This window comes from Phasianus colchicus, chromosome 5 (assembly GCF_987193195.1).
Source record: "Phasianus colchicus chromosome 5, bPhaCol1.hap1.1, whole genome shotgun sequence".
NCBI classification, from domain to species: domain Eukaryota; kingdom Metazoa; phylum Chordata; class Aves; order Galliformes; family Phasianidae; genus Phasianus; species Phasianus colchicus.
In genome coordinates, this window is record NC_143440.1 from 23,776,897 (window position 1) to 23,796,486 (window position 19,590).

General features: G+C 40.6%; 1 long non-coding RNA gene across 1 annotated transcript in view; it reads left to right on the forward strand.

The window, feature by feature from the left end:
• The first annotated feature begins 1,803 nt into the window (after positions 1-1,803).
• The window catches only part of LOC149917806 (uncharacterized), a 31,452-nt gene continuing 13,665 nt past the window's right edge, over positions 1,804-19,590 (forward strand). Inside the window, exons 1-2 of the long non-coding RNA XR_016466842.1 lie at positions 1,804-3,638; positions 15,239-15,324. This is a non-coding gene — a long non-coding RNA (uncharacterized LOC149917806). The remainder of the gene's footprint in view (positions 3,639-15,238; positions 15,325-19,590) is intronic.

Genomic DNA, 19,590 nt, shown 5'->3' on the forward strand with positions numbered 1-19,590 from the left:
AAACCCATAACCTCCTCTCTGACACAAACTGGAGGATTTCTCAGTACCCTTAAAGATGACTGCCGTCTCAGCTTCTGGCAAACTTCTCATTGTGAGGTCAAACACAATGCAGCTATTTCACTGGTTTCTCAGCTTCCTCAGCCAACTTCTGGCTTCTTTTTTTTTCCATCATTTTTTAAGATGCTTAAACAAATGAAAAAGCAATAACTTTTTCAAGTCATAAAGGTCATATATAGGTCAAACAGCAAGAATAATTGTATTTAAAGTATAACCAAACTGAAAAAAAATTAGTGAAAGGGAGTTCTAGTTAGTAGTAATCTCCCTCAGTTTTTGCATTGCTTTTCGCACTGAGTGAAAGCATTCAGGTAGAATTTTATAACCAAATGTCCTTTCAGTAGGAAGCCCCAGATCACTTTGCTTCCACACAACATTAAAAAAGGCTAATGAGTTCTCAGCAGTTCCTCCACTTTTATACCTGAGTTGCACACAGAAAACGCTGATGCACTACAGAGGAGCTCCTGGTATCTCCCTGCTGTATCTCCCAGCAGCAGCAGCAGCACATTGCTAGCAAAGCACTGCACAGACATTTGCACTCAAGTTCCCTATTCCATAAATTCCTCCTGGAGCACTTGCCAGCATGTTCTCCACACTACCAAAATGTTACATACAGCTTTGAAACATCTGTTAAGGACTCTCCCTGACAGGTACCTACACATCTTTGTTTTTAGCTGCAGGCAACTGCTTGTTGTCCTTCCCAGTTTAGGAACTGAGCGCAACTCCCTTGCATCTGTTATTGTGCCTTACCATACACATGTCACCGTAAGCATACATGATAGCTTACAGAAAATAAATGCAACCCTTTTTCCAGAGATACGAAGTACACATGACATTCTGAGATAAATTCACGTACCACAAAGGAACAAAGGCAGCAGCATGGCCTCAGCCTTCAGGAAAACCTTTAAGGAACAAGAGAAAAGGACATCCCATCAGATTTATCTGAGATTGCTGTATGGATATGGGTAGATAAAGATGTGCACACACATCCAACTTACAGAACCGGGAGCTCTGGTGCAGGGAGAACTGCAGCACAAACGCTGTGTGGGGGAGACATGGGTGCAGCTGGGGCAAGGCTGGCACAAAGAGCACGTGGGCCTGCGGGCAGAGCTGTCTGCCGCCTTGAGGAAATTCGATGTGGATTTGCACAAGGACAGATTGAGATTTATTTATTTGTACAGTGCCTTGGCTAACGTTCTGGTCTCCTCCACACTCTGACGTCTCCAGAGCTCAGGGTCAGCACCGGCCAGCGCAGCGCCGGCACGGAGATGCAAGAACCGCCAGGAGCAGCCACGACTGCCGCTGTTCACAGACAGCGCCGTGGGCGGACGCTTCCCATGGGACGTCAGTCAGTCCTGGTGACCTCAGATCTGCGCACCGCGTTGTTTCTGTCGGAAGGGTGAAAGACGCTTGTTAATGAGAACGAGCCAGCCGTTTGCCGCGCTTACCTTAAGGAAAGCACCCGCTGCGAGATGACGCCCTCCGGCCGAGCTGAGGCGGGCAGCCGGCAGCGGCCTCTCAACGCCGCCTCCCGCCGCCCGGCCCGGGCGCGGTGCCCCGCTGCCCCCTGCCGCCATGCCGCCATGCCGCCCGCCCTCGGGCGCAGCGGGGCGTCCGCCATCGCCCTCGGGCTGTGGGCTGCGCTGAGGCACCACAGTAGGTCCGAAAACACAAAAGCGTAGCACAGATGCAGGTTAGACAGTGAATTGAGTTTGTGTTGCGACTTGGAAGGGATGGAAACACGGGTGGCTTTGGAACTGCCGACAGAGCTGCAGCTTGCCCCTGAGAGAACTGTGGTAGCGGCTGGCAAAATGCTTTCTGTATCAAAAGTCTCCATGTAGCAAATGTCTGCCAGCAGTATCATCACCAGCTCCCTAAGCCTGGCCTGGGAGGCAGAATAGGGCAGTCCGAAGGGAGATTGCATTGTACAGTGCCTCCAGCTGCTGCAGGGCCGCAGGACGGGTAGCACAGCGTTTACTCGTATCTAAAGGCAGCTGAAGGCCGCCTGTGCCCACACCGCCATCGGCAGCACAGGAATATGGGAACTGAGGTTGTGGCTTTCAAGGCACAGGAGGAGCTGCAGGGGCCTACATTCTGTTCCACAGCTGCCATGTGGCAGAACTTCCTTTAGTGGCAAGAAATCAATTCACTTTCCACAGTGCCTCACAGACTTTGCACTTTTTGAGATACTTTTAAAACTGGACTAAACTGTTACTCTGTGAGATCTGGGCATCCATCAGCTAAGACTCACATGCTGTTATGGCCTACTTGTGTTTGATCTTCAGAGGTGCATTATGTCCACAAGTGCTGAAACACACGAGTTTTTATGTTTTTTAACAGAAGGGACCATTTCAGCTACCGGCTTGTTCAATCATCTTCAATTCCTCTATTTATACCCCCAAATAATTAAATAGCTGCCTTCAGCCAGGTTGACGGGAGAGCTTAACCCAAGGACAAATGTACAGGGAGCACCTCCCCATGCCATAATGTGGGCCATGTGCCCTTACCCAAGGGGTTCTCAGGAAGAAAACGTGAGCATGAGGTGGCAAGCCAAGTAAATTGTGCTGAGGAGGCTGAGTCTGGATTGTAAATCATTAATTGCATGTCCTTTGCCAATACAGTGCTGAACATGTTTTTCTTTGCCTATGCCAATCAGCTGCACAAAGCTTGCAATCAACCCCTCAACTAGATTTAGAAATGTTTTTTTGCTTTGTACCATAACACTGCCATGTTTTCTTCTCTGTAGGAAAGCAGCAGCAAACAGATGACAATTACTTTTTTTGTAGAAACTCATTTACTAAGAAGAAGCAACTACTTCTAATCTCATTTTATTTGGAACTACTCTCTTGCTGTGCCTGGTTTGATCAGCAGATTTGCAATAGCCTAACCAAGTCCATTTCAAAATACCTACTCACTCTTGAATCTTCAAAGAGTTTCTTTCTTAGCTTGAATTATTAAAGTACACCTCTGTAGTGTCTCTCAAAATATCCTTCTATTTTCCTCATAGATGGGAAAGTAGCCCGCAACACCAAACCAGCCGAGCTCATTTAATTCTGGCCCAGCATGCTCAATAGGCAGGAGAGGGGAGCTGCTTCAATCCAACGTCACTCAGCAGATACGAGGGCATCAGGAACAGCAGCATTATTTCAGTCGCTTTGTTGCAGGGTAGGCAATGAAAAGACACATCCTTGGTATCTGCGTAGTGAAAATCCTGTGCGCAGAAGTAATCTTCAAGCCACTCAGTAGGGCAGGGGGCAGCCAGTCACGTCTCATTTGACGCATTTTTCAAAGACCCACTTCAACACCAGTACAAAGAGGGAAAAAACAACGATGAAACTTCATCTGCAGCTGCAGTTATGTCTGTCCCTACTTTCTCTGCACATCTTTTCTGGAAGAGACTAAGAATTTTGTGAAGCAAAGGAGTGGTTTCAGAAGAGGTGAGGGCAGGAGGCTCAATGAGGCAGTGGTCTTACCCTTCCCACGAGGAGCTTGCCCTGCTGCAGTTCTGTCTTTAGGACCCCACTCCCCAGCACAAGTGCCAGTCAAGCGGAGGAAACACATTCCAACCAGAGCTGTGAGGGCAGGTGAGTGGAACTGGTTGTGTTGTTCAGAGGTTGATGCAGTGGCAGCACAGCATAACCTAAATGAAACTGGAGAGCTGGCAGGAGTCTGAAGGGTCCACCATGAGGCGCTGCCATTTAGAGTTTGATATTACTTGGTCTCAGGTAGGTTCTTAGCAGGAGTTGACGTTATGAGGTTACTATGCTCTTCTGAGAATGGCACCCTGCCACCCTGATCCCATCATGTGGGACACCCTGAGTGTCCAAGAGTTTCCACAGGTGCCCTGCCTCACATTATTTTTCCCTATAGGTTGGCTTTCCTGATTTATTTGTATGTGGATTTTGTGCTGAACTGGTCATTGGAGTACAAAGGTGACACTGCTTTGCAGGAGAGGATGCTGCTCTTTATTTCACCAAAGAAGCATGAGTTAAACTTCCAAAATCAGATCCCAGAAATGTATTTCAGTGTCAGGCTGAGCTACAACAGAATGTTTCAGTGTTCATTCATGGAGACTTTTCAGCACAAAAACCCATGATAGCAATACTTGATCTATATTTGCAATTTATGTTGGTTTTGCTTTTTAAGCTATGTAGATATTTTCCCTGGGTGAGGAATCACAGTTTCAGACTCTGAGAGGAACAGTGTCCTTAATTTCCCATTTCTATCCCACTTTCTATCATCCAGACACTCATAGCTATGTCACTTCACCTTTCTTCCTTCTGTGCAAACTTAGGGAGCTTCATTCTGCAGTGTATGTAGGTACATTACTCTATTTTCTGATATTATACAGTTTGAAATCTCATTTGTCTCTTCTCTTTTTTTTTTTCCTTCTTTTTTTTCAAGGACTTACAATTTCTTTTTAAAAGAAGAGAATGAGAAGTATCCCCTGCATCACTTAACTGATTTTCAGTGCAGTTTGCATTCATTGTATATAATGTAAGGTAGACTGTTTCCTATCCCATGATGGTTGTCATCTTTACTTCTCTCTGGAGATGACAGAGAATGATTTACTAATACCTGTACAATTGCAATGTCAAATTCCAGCTCTTGAAATAAAAGGCTTAGCTCTGTGATGTACAACAAGGCATCTAAAAGTGCATACATCATCTCTACAAAATCTGCCTGGGACTGGTTCTTATCAAGTCAGGATTCAGAGACCTTTATTAATACAAACTACTAGCAGCTGAAATTTTAAATAACAGATTGCTCTCCATTGTATAATACTAACCAGTCATGAACTTCCTTTATTTTAATGGGGGGCTCAACTGGTAAGTCTTGGATCTTTTTATTTTTGGGTAATTCAGGAATAACAGAAAAGTCTTCTGCAGTTAAACATTCTTTAAGAAACTGTGTCAACCGTCAGAAAGAAAAAAAACAGAAAGAGAGAGAAAATAATGGCCTGTGGGCACTGGAATGGTAAATTATTAACATGGTATTTAGTGTCCTGAAAGTTCCTGTAAGTTGCAACAGTCCTTAGTGTAGCTGGAAGATAAGCAGCATAAAGTCTTATTGGAACAAGTTCTTGGTCAGTCAAGCAATGTTATGAAAGGATGATAGGATGATGTATGCATCCCACTACAAAATTCCTTAAATTTCTGTAGGAGTAACAGTCGGGCCATCAACAGCTTATGTTAAACTCTTTCTTTCCTACTCTGCCTGTTCCTCTAAACAGTAGCTATAGAGACTTAACATTCACAGTCAGCCTTTTTCAAGTAATGTCCTTGGAGTGAAAAATGATCTTTGGCAAGAATGTGAAAAGCCAAACACAAACTATTGGCACTTCTTATAGCTTTCCATATACTTATGCAGTTATATAGTAAGCATTTCCACTGCTGTTCCTACAATATGTTCCAAGAATCTTAGGAATTTGCAAAATAGGCTATTGTTTCTCTTCCTCCAGTCAGGAATCTGCAGAATCAATTCTTATTCCCCATGTACCTAATAATCCTTTGCATTCTTAATTAACAGGAGGAACAGAGGCTGATATTAAAATATTTAGGATGAGCCAGTGTTGTTTTCATTCCCTTCCCTAAGCTATTTGTTTGTCTGTTAATCCATCTCCCATCAATTATTGTTTAAGCAGGAAGCAGATCTGGTATCATTGCTACTTAAATGTATGGTGGATGTCTCAAATATAATTATGTACCTATATGTCATGTACTTGGCAGGAGAAACCCAAGGGAAAGGCAGGAGTAATTGAACCATTGCATATTCTGTTTGTCAGCAAATTTCTTGGAGCCAGCTGGTTTCTGGACCAAACACAGAGCTCAGGGGCAATTAGGGCTATTGCTGAGGGGCATATAGGAGTACAAAATAAATAAATCCACTGTAAATCAGACTTTATTCTTCAGTGCTTGGAAAAGCTTATCTCAATTGCGTGATGTATTAAGAGGCTTGGTGTATCTGCCAGGAGGAGATTTCTGTCTTCTTTTTCCTCCATTTTTGTGTGTCCATCTAGTATTTAGAGGTCTCTTGCAAAGTAAAACTCTTTCAGGTCCACACAGTACTAAATCTGAATTTTGGATTGTTTTAATTCAATGATATTACTCTCTTCATCTTTCTCATTTCTCTGAGGATACCTTGACAAGGAAATGCTACGCTTGAATCAGAAGATCGCACTGCATATCTGCAGCTCTGCGTGAATATCGTTGATCCCCATCCATCTCCAGAACCTTCTGGCTTTCCTGCCTTGCAGGCTGTGATTTAATGTTGGAAATCAGCATTCTTTGAATGTTTTGGCAGCCCTGTGACTTTAGAATATAATTCAATTAGCCATAAATACATTTATCTGTCATATTCAGAGAAAGCTCCCCTCTCCAGATTTTGCTATGATTTGTGCAGGGATTCATTGCTATGTATCAGATCTTTGTTTATTCTTTTTGGAAGCAATTATGTGTATCATATTGAATTGCCCTGTATCTTATCTGAATGATCCTTCCAAGTGGTATAAAATACCACTTCTCACTTGGTTACATCTTTCTTTTACTGGATGGCTAGCTTACATGTCAGCAGTTACTCCCTTTCGCTGTGCTGCTGAGATAATTACTCTTTCTTCTTTTAGTAAAATACCCACCTTAATTTCTTCCTCAAAGTGCTGATGTGGTACCAGCTTGCACTGTAAAATCTCTGTCTTCTTCTGATCCTCATTGTGAAATTTCAGTGCAGGCTAAATAAAATCTCTGTGTGTAAGTTCCAGTGTGAAATTGTCTTAATTTTGAAATTATAAGAGGAGTATGCTTCACTACATAAACTTCACACCCATCGATATCTCTTTCATGTTGTATTGATCTGTTTATCACCCTACTGAAGAAATCCATATTTCCTCCCTTATTTATATTCCACAGAGAAGTCATGTCCCTGTAGCTTTGGGGACAGCATCATATGTATAACTTTAGCTAGTGATAAACTGAAAAGTTTCTTCAGCTTGAGAACAACTGGAATTCTCACAGGCTTAGTAGGTATACTCCAGATTTCCTGTCTTGAACCTGTTCCTACTAATTCCTTTTCAAAGTGGAGATCGTTTCACAGCAGAAGAGATCTCGGGAAATGTACAACTGATTATTCTTAAGAACACTCAGACCTGAATTTCTGGAAGATCCTATTGCTATGAGTACACCTGACATGGCAAATCTTTGTATATGCTGTTCGCCAGTATGATAAACCACTCTTTCATCTATCTTCCCAATGTCAGTAACAATCCAATACACCTTATGAAGCCTTCATTCTATGTAAAGATGTGAAATTAATTTATTAAACATGCTTATGAATATATAGTTGAGAAGATGGATCAGATAAGCGAAGCTTAATCTTTTGGTAGACTCATGTGGAAGGGAACGTATATGTTCTCACCAGAAAAAAAATAGTGTTTCAACACTTTTGTCACTGGTGCACATCCCATGTAAGATTGTCACTCTTACTAAAATTAAAGAATGCCAATTCACAGACAAATCCATTTCTGGATTATTTTTCATGAGGGGATTGTTATTTTTATTTTCACAAACAAAACCATTAGAGTGCCGGGGTGTTTGCTTTCTGCTCAATCATACATAAACTTCAAAAGTTACTTTGTCTCCTCAGATTCCATTATCAGAACAACATTCAGAGCAGTTTCTGTGGTCTGTGGTGCTGTCCTTGTGGTGGGAACCAACTCAGTTGCAAAGACATCAAGGCCAGCTGCAGGGCAGACAAAGAAGAAAGTGAAAGGCTGTGCTAAACCAATTAAACAGGAGGAAAAAATTTCAAATGTAATCACCTCCTCTTACCTTCAACTCTCTATTACTTTTCCTTCACAGCATGCAGAGAGCAGCCAGCAGACGTGAGAGAACAGTCTCTCAGGCTATCTCTGACATAGTTAATTTTAGATCAAACCTCTATCTGCATCACCAGCCGATGCTTGTCTTTTTCTCAAGATCAGATCTGTATTTCAACACAAACAGAGATTTGATGAGCTGTTTGTCAAATCCCAAAAGTCACTGATATTGTCATTTTGGTTTACTTGGCTGGATGCGTCCATCCCACACTCCCATATTACTATCTTAAGTTCAGCATTTGCAATACAGACTGAAGCAACTTCAATTAATAGCAACCTGGATAGATGCATATATTATTTTGAATGAAGTGCAAAGCTTCTCATGTAGACACTTAATCTCACAACCTGGATGCTTACAAGAAGTCAGAGAATTTTAAAATACATTTTACAACATTATTTTCTTTCATCTAATACAACAAAATAGTGAGGAGTATCTGGCAGGAACTTTTGGGCAATAGTTTAAAACTGTGTGTTCTGGTAGAATGTCAATCTTGAAGAAATCCAGGATACACAGCCTCTGCGTACTAGCTCTTACTCTATATTTTCATTGAGAAGTTAATGAGAGTATAATTTTCAGTATTTTTTCAGCTGTGTTTGAGTCCTATTTGAAGTGTCTTTGTTCAATTCAGAAGAATAAAAAACTGAAGTCTTAAGGAGAAGTGAACTTACTGGTCTGTTTTCAGAAGGCATACCCCAACATGAGTGAAAAACCAAATGCTGCTAATGATGAAAAGCAAATCATTTCATTCTTCCAGTGCTAGCTGATTTTTATGATGATGGCATCCCCTTAAAATAAAATAATAGCTTAATTAAGAAAGGAAATGTGTCCATAAATATGTGCATTAAAAAATTAAATGACCTCATATTTCTGTGTGAGTAGGAGGTAGGAAGTGGAAAAACGTACATCAAGAAGTTGGTCTGTACTGTTTCAGTAAGTTGCTACAAGATGGAGGAAGAGGAAGGGGAACAGCATCTATTGTAGTGTGTGCAGTTATATTGAGCTCATTGGAGAAACAACTGAGTGAAAAAGTTTGTTGAACCAGATCCTCATAGAGTTGAGGCTTGTGTCTTTAGTGAAAATAAATGCATTCATCTGACATGAGAGGAACGTTTGATGAGGGTGAAAAGAATGCAGTGGCTTTTTGAGTAATCAGGGCTTAAGCTTACAGGAAATAAATATTGGCTTGCTAGAGGTCACTTCATATGATAGGCATTCATCAGTCTAAGCTGTGGAAAGTGAATGCTATAAAGGAACAGAGGGTTCCTTCCACTAACTGGAACCCCAAAAGTGATCCAGGTGCTAATGCACAGTTTCATATCAGCATGCAAACAGAGGTTGTTGGCATACAACTACGCACCTAAAGGTTTTGCATGAGATCACTTAAGGCTTGGAACTGGAAATAAAACACAAGTAAAGTAAACCTGCACCATTAACTTGCATGAGCAGTCCGATGGGGAGGATAGAGAACAGCGTGCAGGAGAAGAAATCCTGGCAAACAAATGGGACAGGTCTAGAGGTGGAAAGAAGACAGTCTGGCCACACAGTATGCAAAGCTTTCAAGCACTGACTGCTTGATCTTCCCTATACTCACATAAATAAATTTAATAGGAAAACATGCATTTAGAATACATTGAGAGGTTGTGGATCCAGACTAGACAACAGCTGAGTCGCAAGTCCAGATATAGTACTTAGCATTCCTGTTAAATTTCTAAACATAAATCCCAATGATTTCAAGACTATCCCATTTAGGCTGAAGCTGGCTGCAGCTTGAAAGCTCTCAAGTTTGTTGTTGTGTTGGGTTTTTTCTTCCAGGTATCTACGGTGTATGTACAAGGCAAGAAGTGTCACAGCATGTTTCCCTGTATCAGAGATGTGAAACTGCTCGTGAGCTATATTTAGTCTGAATAGCCTTAAATACACGACGTGCACAGACACAAAAACTCCCTTTACTGACCTGAAATCTCTCAGATGCCTTATGACACTCTCTTGCCCTGATATGTACATCAGCTCTTTGGTGCACTTTGCTGCCCTTGTGTAGCTATGAAGGCAATTTGCAGAAAAGTATCTTCTGCAGACCATGTTCATGTTCTGCTGCTCTCCTCTGGTTACCCACCACAGACAATGAGGGAAGTGTCTCAGGAGTTTTAAAAGGACAAAAAAGGCAGAGGTATCTCCAAGATGCCCCACCAGGTGAGAAGGAGGTCAGGCTTTGTCTGCCTTTGAAGTAGAGAGCAGAATTTTTGAGCTGCTGCCTTTCTACATAGTCCTGCAAGGTAGGGAGGACTTGCTCTCTGCTAAGCGTAGAGAAGCAACCATGTGGTTTGTATCTCACAGCATCAAGACAGCACGTAAGACTCTTGTAAGAAAGGGTACTAATATCTTCTGGATCCTCCCTACTGCTTAGGGTTTGAGAAGGATGTCTAATGTCTTCTGAGTTCAGAGCAAGACACGGTAAAGGAGCATTTAAGTAAATACCTCCCGCATCCCTATAATTATTTGTGGCTGCTCCTTCAGCTGCTCTCAAGGAAGCCAGATGGGATCTCAGTTTGGTGTGCATGGCTTCACCTGCCTACCCTTCTCTCCTCCTCTGTCCATCAGAACAGCAAGGGCTCTCCCCATATCCAGTCTTCTTCAGCCTTTGCTGAATGCAGCTTTACCCTGATCTGCAGAGACCTCCTGCAAGAGTATGAAAAAATTTGGTCTCCAAGATCTGTTTAGCTTCTGGCCTCTGCCAGGAGCTGATACACAACTAATTAATACCAATTTTGATGATAGATTTCAATTTAGAAATTAGGCGGTGACCTGTCAGAGCACTGAGGTGTGAAAATGTAACAAAAAATTCTCAGTCTTTTTTCTCTTACATTTGACTGTAAATATGGCCTTTGCAGTCTCCTCGAGGAAGGTGGGCTGATTTGCCACAGTCTGTAATTATTGCTAAAGGAAGAGCAGACAGCTCTTCAAAAAGTTAAGGGAATAATTTAAATCACCAACAGATTCAGTTACACTCTGGCATATGAACCTGAAAACACGAAAACTTTCTGTAATGTAGTCATTATCTTCCTCTGATGGCAGTGTTAAATTGTGCACAATGGCAAGGAAAGCAAGGATCCCAAACCTACCAACTGCTGTGATAAGAGGGAAAATCCTGAAGTGAACAGGACTGCAGTAGGGCTGTGACATTTTAATGATAGTTTAGAAATACAAAAATGTTTGAAGTGGGGACAGTCAGTCTTCTATCCGTTCTCTTTCTGTGTGAACAGCAGTCCTGATGGAAGCATAAGGCAAAATTCATCCACTAGCCTTCTAGTTTTGTAGACATAGATTTAAGAAACTATTTTAAATCAGAAATATTTTTTATCTGAAAATAATGTAACAAGATCTAGTTTTACTTCTACATAGATCTATCTATAACCAGTGATATAGATACACCACAAATGGCCCTGCTTTCTTCTGTTTTTTGCCCCAGCTGCAAACTTGGGGGAAGTTCATACAGCACTGTTTACTGACTTAGAAAGCCCTCAAAATAACGTCTTCCTGAAATCTTAAGGTTTTCCAGTAGATGCCATTGTGTGCTGTCAGTCTGACATAAAGTTGGTGTAACAGGCTGTTCAATGCACAGTTGTACTTATCTGACTAAATTAATAAGTGCTGCTTATTTATGTGGGTATGTCAGGGCGCAGAGAGAGAGATCACATTTCTCTGGTTGTTGGTTTTTTTTTACCAAAACAAATTCTGTTAATAATGTGATGGTTTAGTCAGTACAACCTCTAGGCACTTTCAGGACTCATTAAAATTCCATGTTGACTTTTCCTCTAGGATTTTGAAGAGGTTAGCATTTTGAAAAAACTTTTTAAAAAACACATCTTGTGTCCAGACAAACTATAGTTTTGAGGAAGTAGTAGAATTAAAAAACACAGGTGCTCCAGTGGCTTAGGAAGGAAATTAAATATGTATGTGAGATTCTGGGGGCAGATCTGTAGAATGAAGGCTTATTTGTGGAATGTTGTATTTGCCTTGCACAAAGTCATGTCACAGGACTGCTTGATTTGGCTAATGAAACAAAATTTTTGTAATATCTGGTTGCCTGATGTAGTTGCATGCCCTCAGTAAAACTGAGATAATGGTACCCAGTCTGCAGTTCTTAGACGGAATCAGATGACTCACACTAAATCTGTAAACAGGTAAATTCATCTAGTCAGGCCAGAAGGGCCTGGCTTTGATCTATAAGGAGAAGTAACCTTTTAGACCATGCTGGTCCAGGCCTATGTTCAAGGACCTACAAATAGCCATGATACACCAGGGGCTGGAGGTTGGAACCAAGTGTCTGTTTCTAGCCTTCCTCATCAAAGAGCTCTTAGTCTAGGCTATCTTCATCTTGGAAACTGGGAACGAAGACAGTGCTCTCCAAACTAAAATGGCATCAGATTTATTGCACTATATTCTGAAGACATATCTAACAGATGTGATAAGTGTTTGAACTTCATTTGGTAGCAGACAAACTGCTTAGTTGGATTTTTGAGTCTTTGTGAAGTATCAGTCTCACAGGCACGTGGCCGCAATTCCGTGCTCACAGTCGCAACTGATCCAGGGTCAAGAATTGTGAGGTTTGGAGAGAAATATCTCCATGTTTGAACCAAATATGAGAGAATCTGTATAGATTGTTTACAGGACAAGCTGCAGAATTTGAAAGTACTGTTGCCAGAGATCTTTATGGCTTCTTTAGAGCAGAGGAACCACAGAGCTGTGAGAACATTTCAATTATTGCCTGCCTGTACAACTCAGTGTGGAGGCAACGACCAGCTACTTCTTCAGCTTACGAGTCAGTAAAAATATCAATAGAAATTCAATCATATAATAAACATACGTATCCCATGAGAAATATGAGGATCTTGTATCAAGGGTTTGGAGATCTGCCATCAGTTCTACTCCACTGTATCATGTTGTTCTTGACTGTCTCTCAGGCCATTCTCTCCTATTCCATGTGCTTATATATTTTCTTTCTAAAGCTAATAATGCTAGTAGTACATTGAGGCTCTAATAATTTATTACACGAGATTTAAACAAAATGCCCAATTCCCTCCCTTCCCCTGAAAAGTTTGGAGGAAGAGTGACCATGGTTCTAAACACTGATCTTTTGCTCCTCCTTGCCTAGATGTTACGGCTTCTTTATTGCATATGAATGAGAACAGGTACCTTCCTACACCACAGAAAATGGAAGTGAAACACATTTCTGTCTTCAGCAGTTGAACAAATAAACAAACAAGTAGCAGGATCCTCTTAGAAAACAATGTGTTCCAAGACTCTTCATCTTGTCATGGGGGTCTAGCAGACTTAGAAACATAGAATCACAGAGTGATTTGGGTTGCAAGGGACCTTTAAGATCATCTAGTTCCAACCCCCTGCTATAGGCAGGGAAATCTCCCTCTAGACCATCCAGCCTGGCTTTGAATGCTTCCAGGGAGGGGGCATTTACAGCCTTACTGGGCCACTGGTTCCAGTGTCTTACCACCCTCACAGTAACCAATTTCTTCCTAATTTGTAGTCTAAATCTACTCTCTTCCAGTTTAAAACCACTTCTCCTTGTCCTCTTGCTCTGCCCTTATAAAAAGTCCTTCCCCAGCTTTCCTGTAGATCCCCTTCAGCTGCTGGAAGGCCGCTCTCTTCAGAGCCTTCTCTTCTCCAGGCTGAAGAGCCCCAGCTGAGCACTGCTCTGGTATACCTGTAGTCAGAAGGGATGACTGCTTATCTACAAGGGTGTGTACACGTTGTCAAGGAGTCTGTTTTAGAATTTTGTACTTAGAGGTACAAATTATTTCTTTTGAACTCCTCATTCATGTTAAACCAGATTTGTCAGTTAAGCTTGCATTGGCAAACTTACAGTAACAGGTAAATCAATCCCCTCCCTTTGATGGGAACTTCTGTTTGTTTACACTACATAGGGATGGTGATAGCTCTTCCTTTGAGCCAGAAGTTGATGTGAGTCACACCTGAGATAATTGATAACCCTGGTGGTGTTAGTAGCCAGAAATAATGGCTTTACTGGACTCCCATTTTCAGTTAAGGTAACACTCACATTAATCTTTGCTTGATTCCACATTTAATCATCTGTTCTCTGATATCTTAAAGCAGCACAGTCCAGCTCCTTCAGCCTCTTAGGACAGACGGCAGGTTCAGATGCCAATGGGGCCTGTAAGTGCTGGGCTGTGTTCCTGCATAAGAGGATCTCTCCTACCATGGAAATTCAGTCTTAAAGCCCCTGACTTCTGCAAAGACAAGTTGATATTTTGGCTTTTGGGCAAACAGTGCATGCAGTCACTTGTCTCCTCTTAGGAAGTGGAGATGGGCTGGGTATAGTGCACAGTCCCTGGACTGCCAGCTGGACCATACTATATTCACAGAATAAATCTCTACTAGATCCCTTTGGGTTGCAAGACTAATTCTGAAAATAGATCATTATGTTCCTCATAGTTATAAGCTTGCTTATCACTTTTTAAAACTTGCACAGACTTCATCTTATCTCCCCTATAGAAATCAGTGAAATTTTGAGAACACTCTATAATGTTTCACTTGATGTTCAAAAGCTTGAAAATAACATTAAATATTTTATTAGGAATCTGGACTGATGGGCAGAAAGTAAAATATTTTATTTTTTATTAAGCTTTAAAGCGGGAATTCACTTAGTGTTTTTCAGACTTTGAAACTGAATATTTGGAACTGTGCTTGCCAAACTATGATTAGTTCTGATATGTTTTTTATTTCTCTTTTTTATGCTTTGTGTGTCTCTCTTCTGCTGTTTCTAGTATGACTAATGGAATCAAATGCAAGTAACATGGAAGTAAATATTTCATATGTCATCACACCAGAAGTTTAAGTGTAGTTTAAGAAATCTATTAAACTTGTCTTGTAAATCTCAGCACTCATCAAAAAATCTGTAATATCAACACAATTTTGAAAGATTAATCTTTTAATAATCCAAGTTACATTAAAAAGAAATAAACCTTGCAACAAGAGAAATATTATGAACATTAAGAATGTCCAAAAACATTAAAAGGTTGGTGTAAAATTGTTTTAAATTAAACATGAGAATCTCAACAAAGATAAATGTGATCAACTTTCCTTCTGCAAAAATGGCAGTGAAATTTTTTTATTGGCTCCTGCCATCTACTGTATGGTATAGGAAATGCAGTATAGAAATGTGAAAACCATGCAAAATGTACTCGCTGGCAGTTCAACATAGAAATAGTTCCTATTTCATAACATTTCCAAGCTTAAATACCTTGCACTAAATGTTTAATCCATTTCTGTAATTTCAGAGAACAGTTTTGCTGTGTCTCATCAATCCTGTGTGTCGGAGTTACTCTGAGATCATGATGTGAAGCCATGTGAAAGCTGAGAAGAGGTAGGAAACTGTGTAGTATAAGGCTGCACAAGTCCTGGGGAGAACAGTAATCTCAGTATGTGCTTGAAGCAAAGAGCTTTTCAAACTGCCTGCATCCAATCTGTTTGCCACTGTGAGTTAGCAGTGTAGTCTGGACCAATTTGTCTGGAGGGCAGAACTTGGAGAACCTTTGATGTAGCCAGGCTGGTTCAAGCTATGTTTCTTCTTTTGGCTTTGGAGTCAGAGCACGTAGTAGAAAAGAAGTCCACTTTTTTTTTTTTGCTCACCAAGTTAATAGTTTGATTTCAGAGATCTTGCTCTAAGCAATCTCTCATGCTGCATATTGTCTGCCTCAGAAATGCATCAACTGTTCAGAGAAGCACCTTTAACATCAGTTAACTTATTATTATTATTATTCAGAAAACCATTGTCCCTGTTAATTCTGTTTTTAGGGAAAAAGAAAACATCTGTGTGCTGTTTGGAACCACATATTGAAAGAAATGGTGTTCTCCTTGAGCATCAAGGATCCACTTTAGTATTTTTTTTCAATCTAACTGATAATTAACCAGTCAGATTCTCTGCCCCTCAGCACTTTTTCATATTCCTGTAAGCAGCCTTTCTAGAACTGTCCTTACATGACAGCAGTGACAGCCACTCACCCCCAACTGCCGTTAACTGATAATCATTGTGAAAGACAGAGGTTTCCAAGGCTAATTAACTGATAACCACTCAGACGAACAAGCAGAAGGATGCAATAGGACCTCTGTTGCCTGTATGCAATGTGCTGATGAAAGGACATTTGCTTCCAGAGAAATATCCTGTATGAACAAGGTGTCTCCTGTGCTAATCAGGTGACTTGTGGTCTGCCATGGCAGGTTTGCTAATAGGCTTAATGATATCACCTCGAAGCATTAGCCGTTTAGCCGTAGTTACCTTCTCTGAGAAAGTGCTGCAAGTCTTTGGAGGAAAATTCTAAATACTTACACTGACTACCTTTCCTTGCCCACTGATTCAGTTAGAAAGAGCTACAATTTGGACACAACTATAGCTTCAGTTTTTTAAGACTGAGATTAGACTCTGTTGAAGGCTTCTGGCTTAAGGCTTCTGGCCAAATTACACTTCTGCAGACAGAGAATAAAAAAGGATTTAATTGGTCATCAAGTCTTTGCTATTATGCAAAGCATGATCAGAAAATCCTATGAATAAACTCCTGAAACTCTCTCAAGAAATCAGAATTTATTATTACCTCCTCATTTCCTCAAATTTTTTTTAATTCCCTTTGCCATGAAATGGCATTTCAGACTAAATTTTAAATAATTTTTAATAGCTCACTTTTTATAGCTAAGGAAGCTTCTAAATGAGAAATCCAAATGTGAATTATTTCTAACATCCAAATTTGCAAGGCCATCTCCAAATTAAAATTTGTTAGATGAAATTTTGCTAATTATAAGACCCCCTTTAAGTACTATTCATAAAATGTCAGCATTTCAAGTTTTTAATCAGACTGTAAGCATTGCAAATTCTGTAAGTGCATGAAATTAATAGCAATTCAAGGGCCGCTGGTGGAGTTATTGACTAGAGTTTAAATGACTGGGAACTGGTCACTACTTTGCAAATCAGTTTAAAACCCATTACCATGATAAAAATGGAATATAACTCAGAACTTAGCTACTGCTTGCTTGGATTCACTGTATGAAATTCAAACAAGAACAACTTGAAAATGGTATGTGTGTATTAGCATTGCAATGGTGTGCGTGTGTCTGGGCAGATCTGCCAGAATGAGTGCACAGCTGACCTCTAATGACAGGAACATGTTAGATCAGGTCAAGTCTCATAAATTTGCAGCTCCTTTACCCAAGAAACTTGAGAACTGAAAAGAAGAAAAAAACAATTGAGATATTAAAGCAAGTTCTCAGTAACTATCCTGATGTTCAGTGGATAATCTGTTTGCTTTGTGAATTCTAGTTTTTGAATGTCACTAAAGGCCCTCCGTTAAGCATGAAACATGCTTTGCATTTTTATTCTTTCCTCTGCAACAAAAGACTCTAAAATGTAAGAGAAGACCGAAGAAAAGCCCTTGGCTTGCTGCCATTTTAGCAAAGAAGTTGTTCTACTAACAGCAAAAATAATGGACCCCTGTGACCTACAGAATTGTGTCCCCAGATTTTTTTTCCTTTCTTTCACTGCCTGAGTACACCTAGATTGGTCCCTAGTTTTCTGATTGCTTCACTGCTTAAGAGACAGCATAACTTACTGAGTTAGTAGTTAGCACTTGTGCTGTCTCTGCTCAGTAGCTCCAGGCTGACTCCCTTGCCTGCCAACACCTCTGAGATGGACAAAGAGTTGTCTTTCTCCTCACCACAAAATTATGTTTGTTGCATTAGATAACCAGATCAAAGAGTCCAGAACATTCACTAATTTAGTGGCTTCTACCTGAACTACACCATGGTGGAATTTGCTGCCCTTGTGCCAAATAGAGAAACCTACCTGGGTACTCTGTTGCCTCCCCCTCTGGTAACTTCCAGGGAAGCTCACCATGTGCTTCAAATTGAGGAGGCGTTGCTGAGGAAAATTCCTTTTTTCTGGCTTTTATGGGATGTAGCTTTGGAAATGTTATTACATGGACTACTATTTGCATAAAGCAGGATTTCTCCCTCAAAGTCAGCCCAATTATAAAATACAACAGAAGAAAGCAGATCCATCAGTTCAGTAATTCTGCTGAGAAACTTCCTTTTCTTGTACAGCACAGTGTGTGTCATCTGGCCACATACTTTGACAAGGAATGTTAATTGAAGAGACATTTTAATATGTGGGAGTGACTGTGACAATTTTGTGTCTGCACAGGGTAAGAAGAAGGCACAGATTATGAACCTTTGTGAGAATGTTAGCCTTTTAATTACAGTACTATGACATTAACATCTGGCATGTTTCTCCAATTTCCTTATGTGTGTTATTATGACTGGAAGTTTAACCCCAGGATCTCTCCCAGGTAGTGCTGAACAGGTCATACAGCATCTACTGGAGGTGTGGGAGGAATTTGGAGTTTATAATTTCAGACTGCAAGTCTTCATCCACAGCTTTTCATCCTGCAGCTTTAATGGATGATTCTCATTTATAACTTTGGAAAGATGAATTTAAATGTAAGACTCTCCCTCACTTTTTAGGAGCCTGAATCCAGTGCTCATTTTAGACTTCTGTGTTAAAGAGATGTTACTCAGACTTTATTGCAAGGAAGCAGCATATGTGTAGGTGCTGGAACAATAAGCTGTTGTATATCAGCTGCTCAAGGGTAACTGAACTTTCTTTGAGAGTAGCTGTGAGGCTATTTGAGATCATTTACCCTAAGCTGACTTGTGTAAATATGTATATAGAGAGGCTTGCAAATATTAAAGATATGAAATATTTTTCCTAAACCAATACTGAAAATGAATTTAGTGATTCAGAGTTGACCTACTTATGAGTATATACCATAATTTTCCTTTGATAGGGCTCATATTTGCATAAACCTCTTGCTCAGAACTTTTGATATCTTTCCCTTTTAAACCTTTCCAGTGTTTTATGAATTTTGTAACTTATCACAGACATCAGTCAGTCTCTGATGAGGCTCCTATTCTCCATAGACTTATAAAGCTCCATCAGACTTATAAAGCTACAACTGTACACCTCCGTGGTGATACCACATTCCTTCACCGAAAGAAACACTCACATAGAGAATCTTTCAGGGGATATTGTCCATATATTTTGTACAGCTTCCTGTTTTATTGTACAAGATTTGATTCCTGCCATGTTTGCCCTCATGATACTCATTTCTGGTACATATTTATAGTCTTATTTATTACAGAGAAAATACCTCTTCACATGCAGAGAACTTACTGATTTCCTCTTCACTAACCAGAGTGAGGGAGCAGGGGCAAAAGCAAAGGAGAATTGGTATTACAGACCCATTTTGCAGATGAAATATGACAACCTATGATTTAAGCAGAAGACCTTTGAAAGCCTAACACAGCAGCGAGAATCAAGTTTTTGTTGCCCAGAATAAGTTTATGTGGAGGACTGAGTCATATTTTAAGAGGTTAATAGCTTTGACTTCAAAAGCCCTTTGTACCAGAAGCTCTGCCTTCAGCTCTATTTTCAACATTTTTTTTTCTTCTCAAAGCAAAAGAAATTACATACCCATTATACATCCCTTTTGCATTTCAGCATATGCCAGGGGCAAGCATGAGAGTTTCTTTCTGCATCTGATGACTCATAAGGTCGCTTCTTTGACCAGTCAGCCTTTGGCTTAAC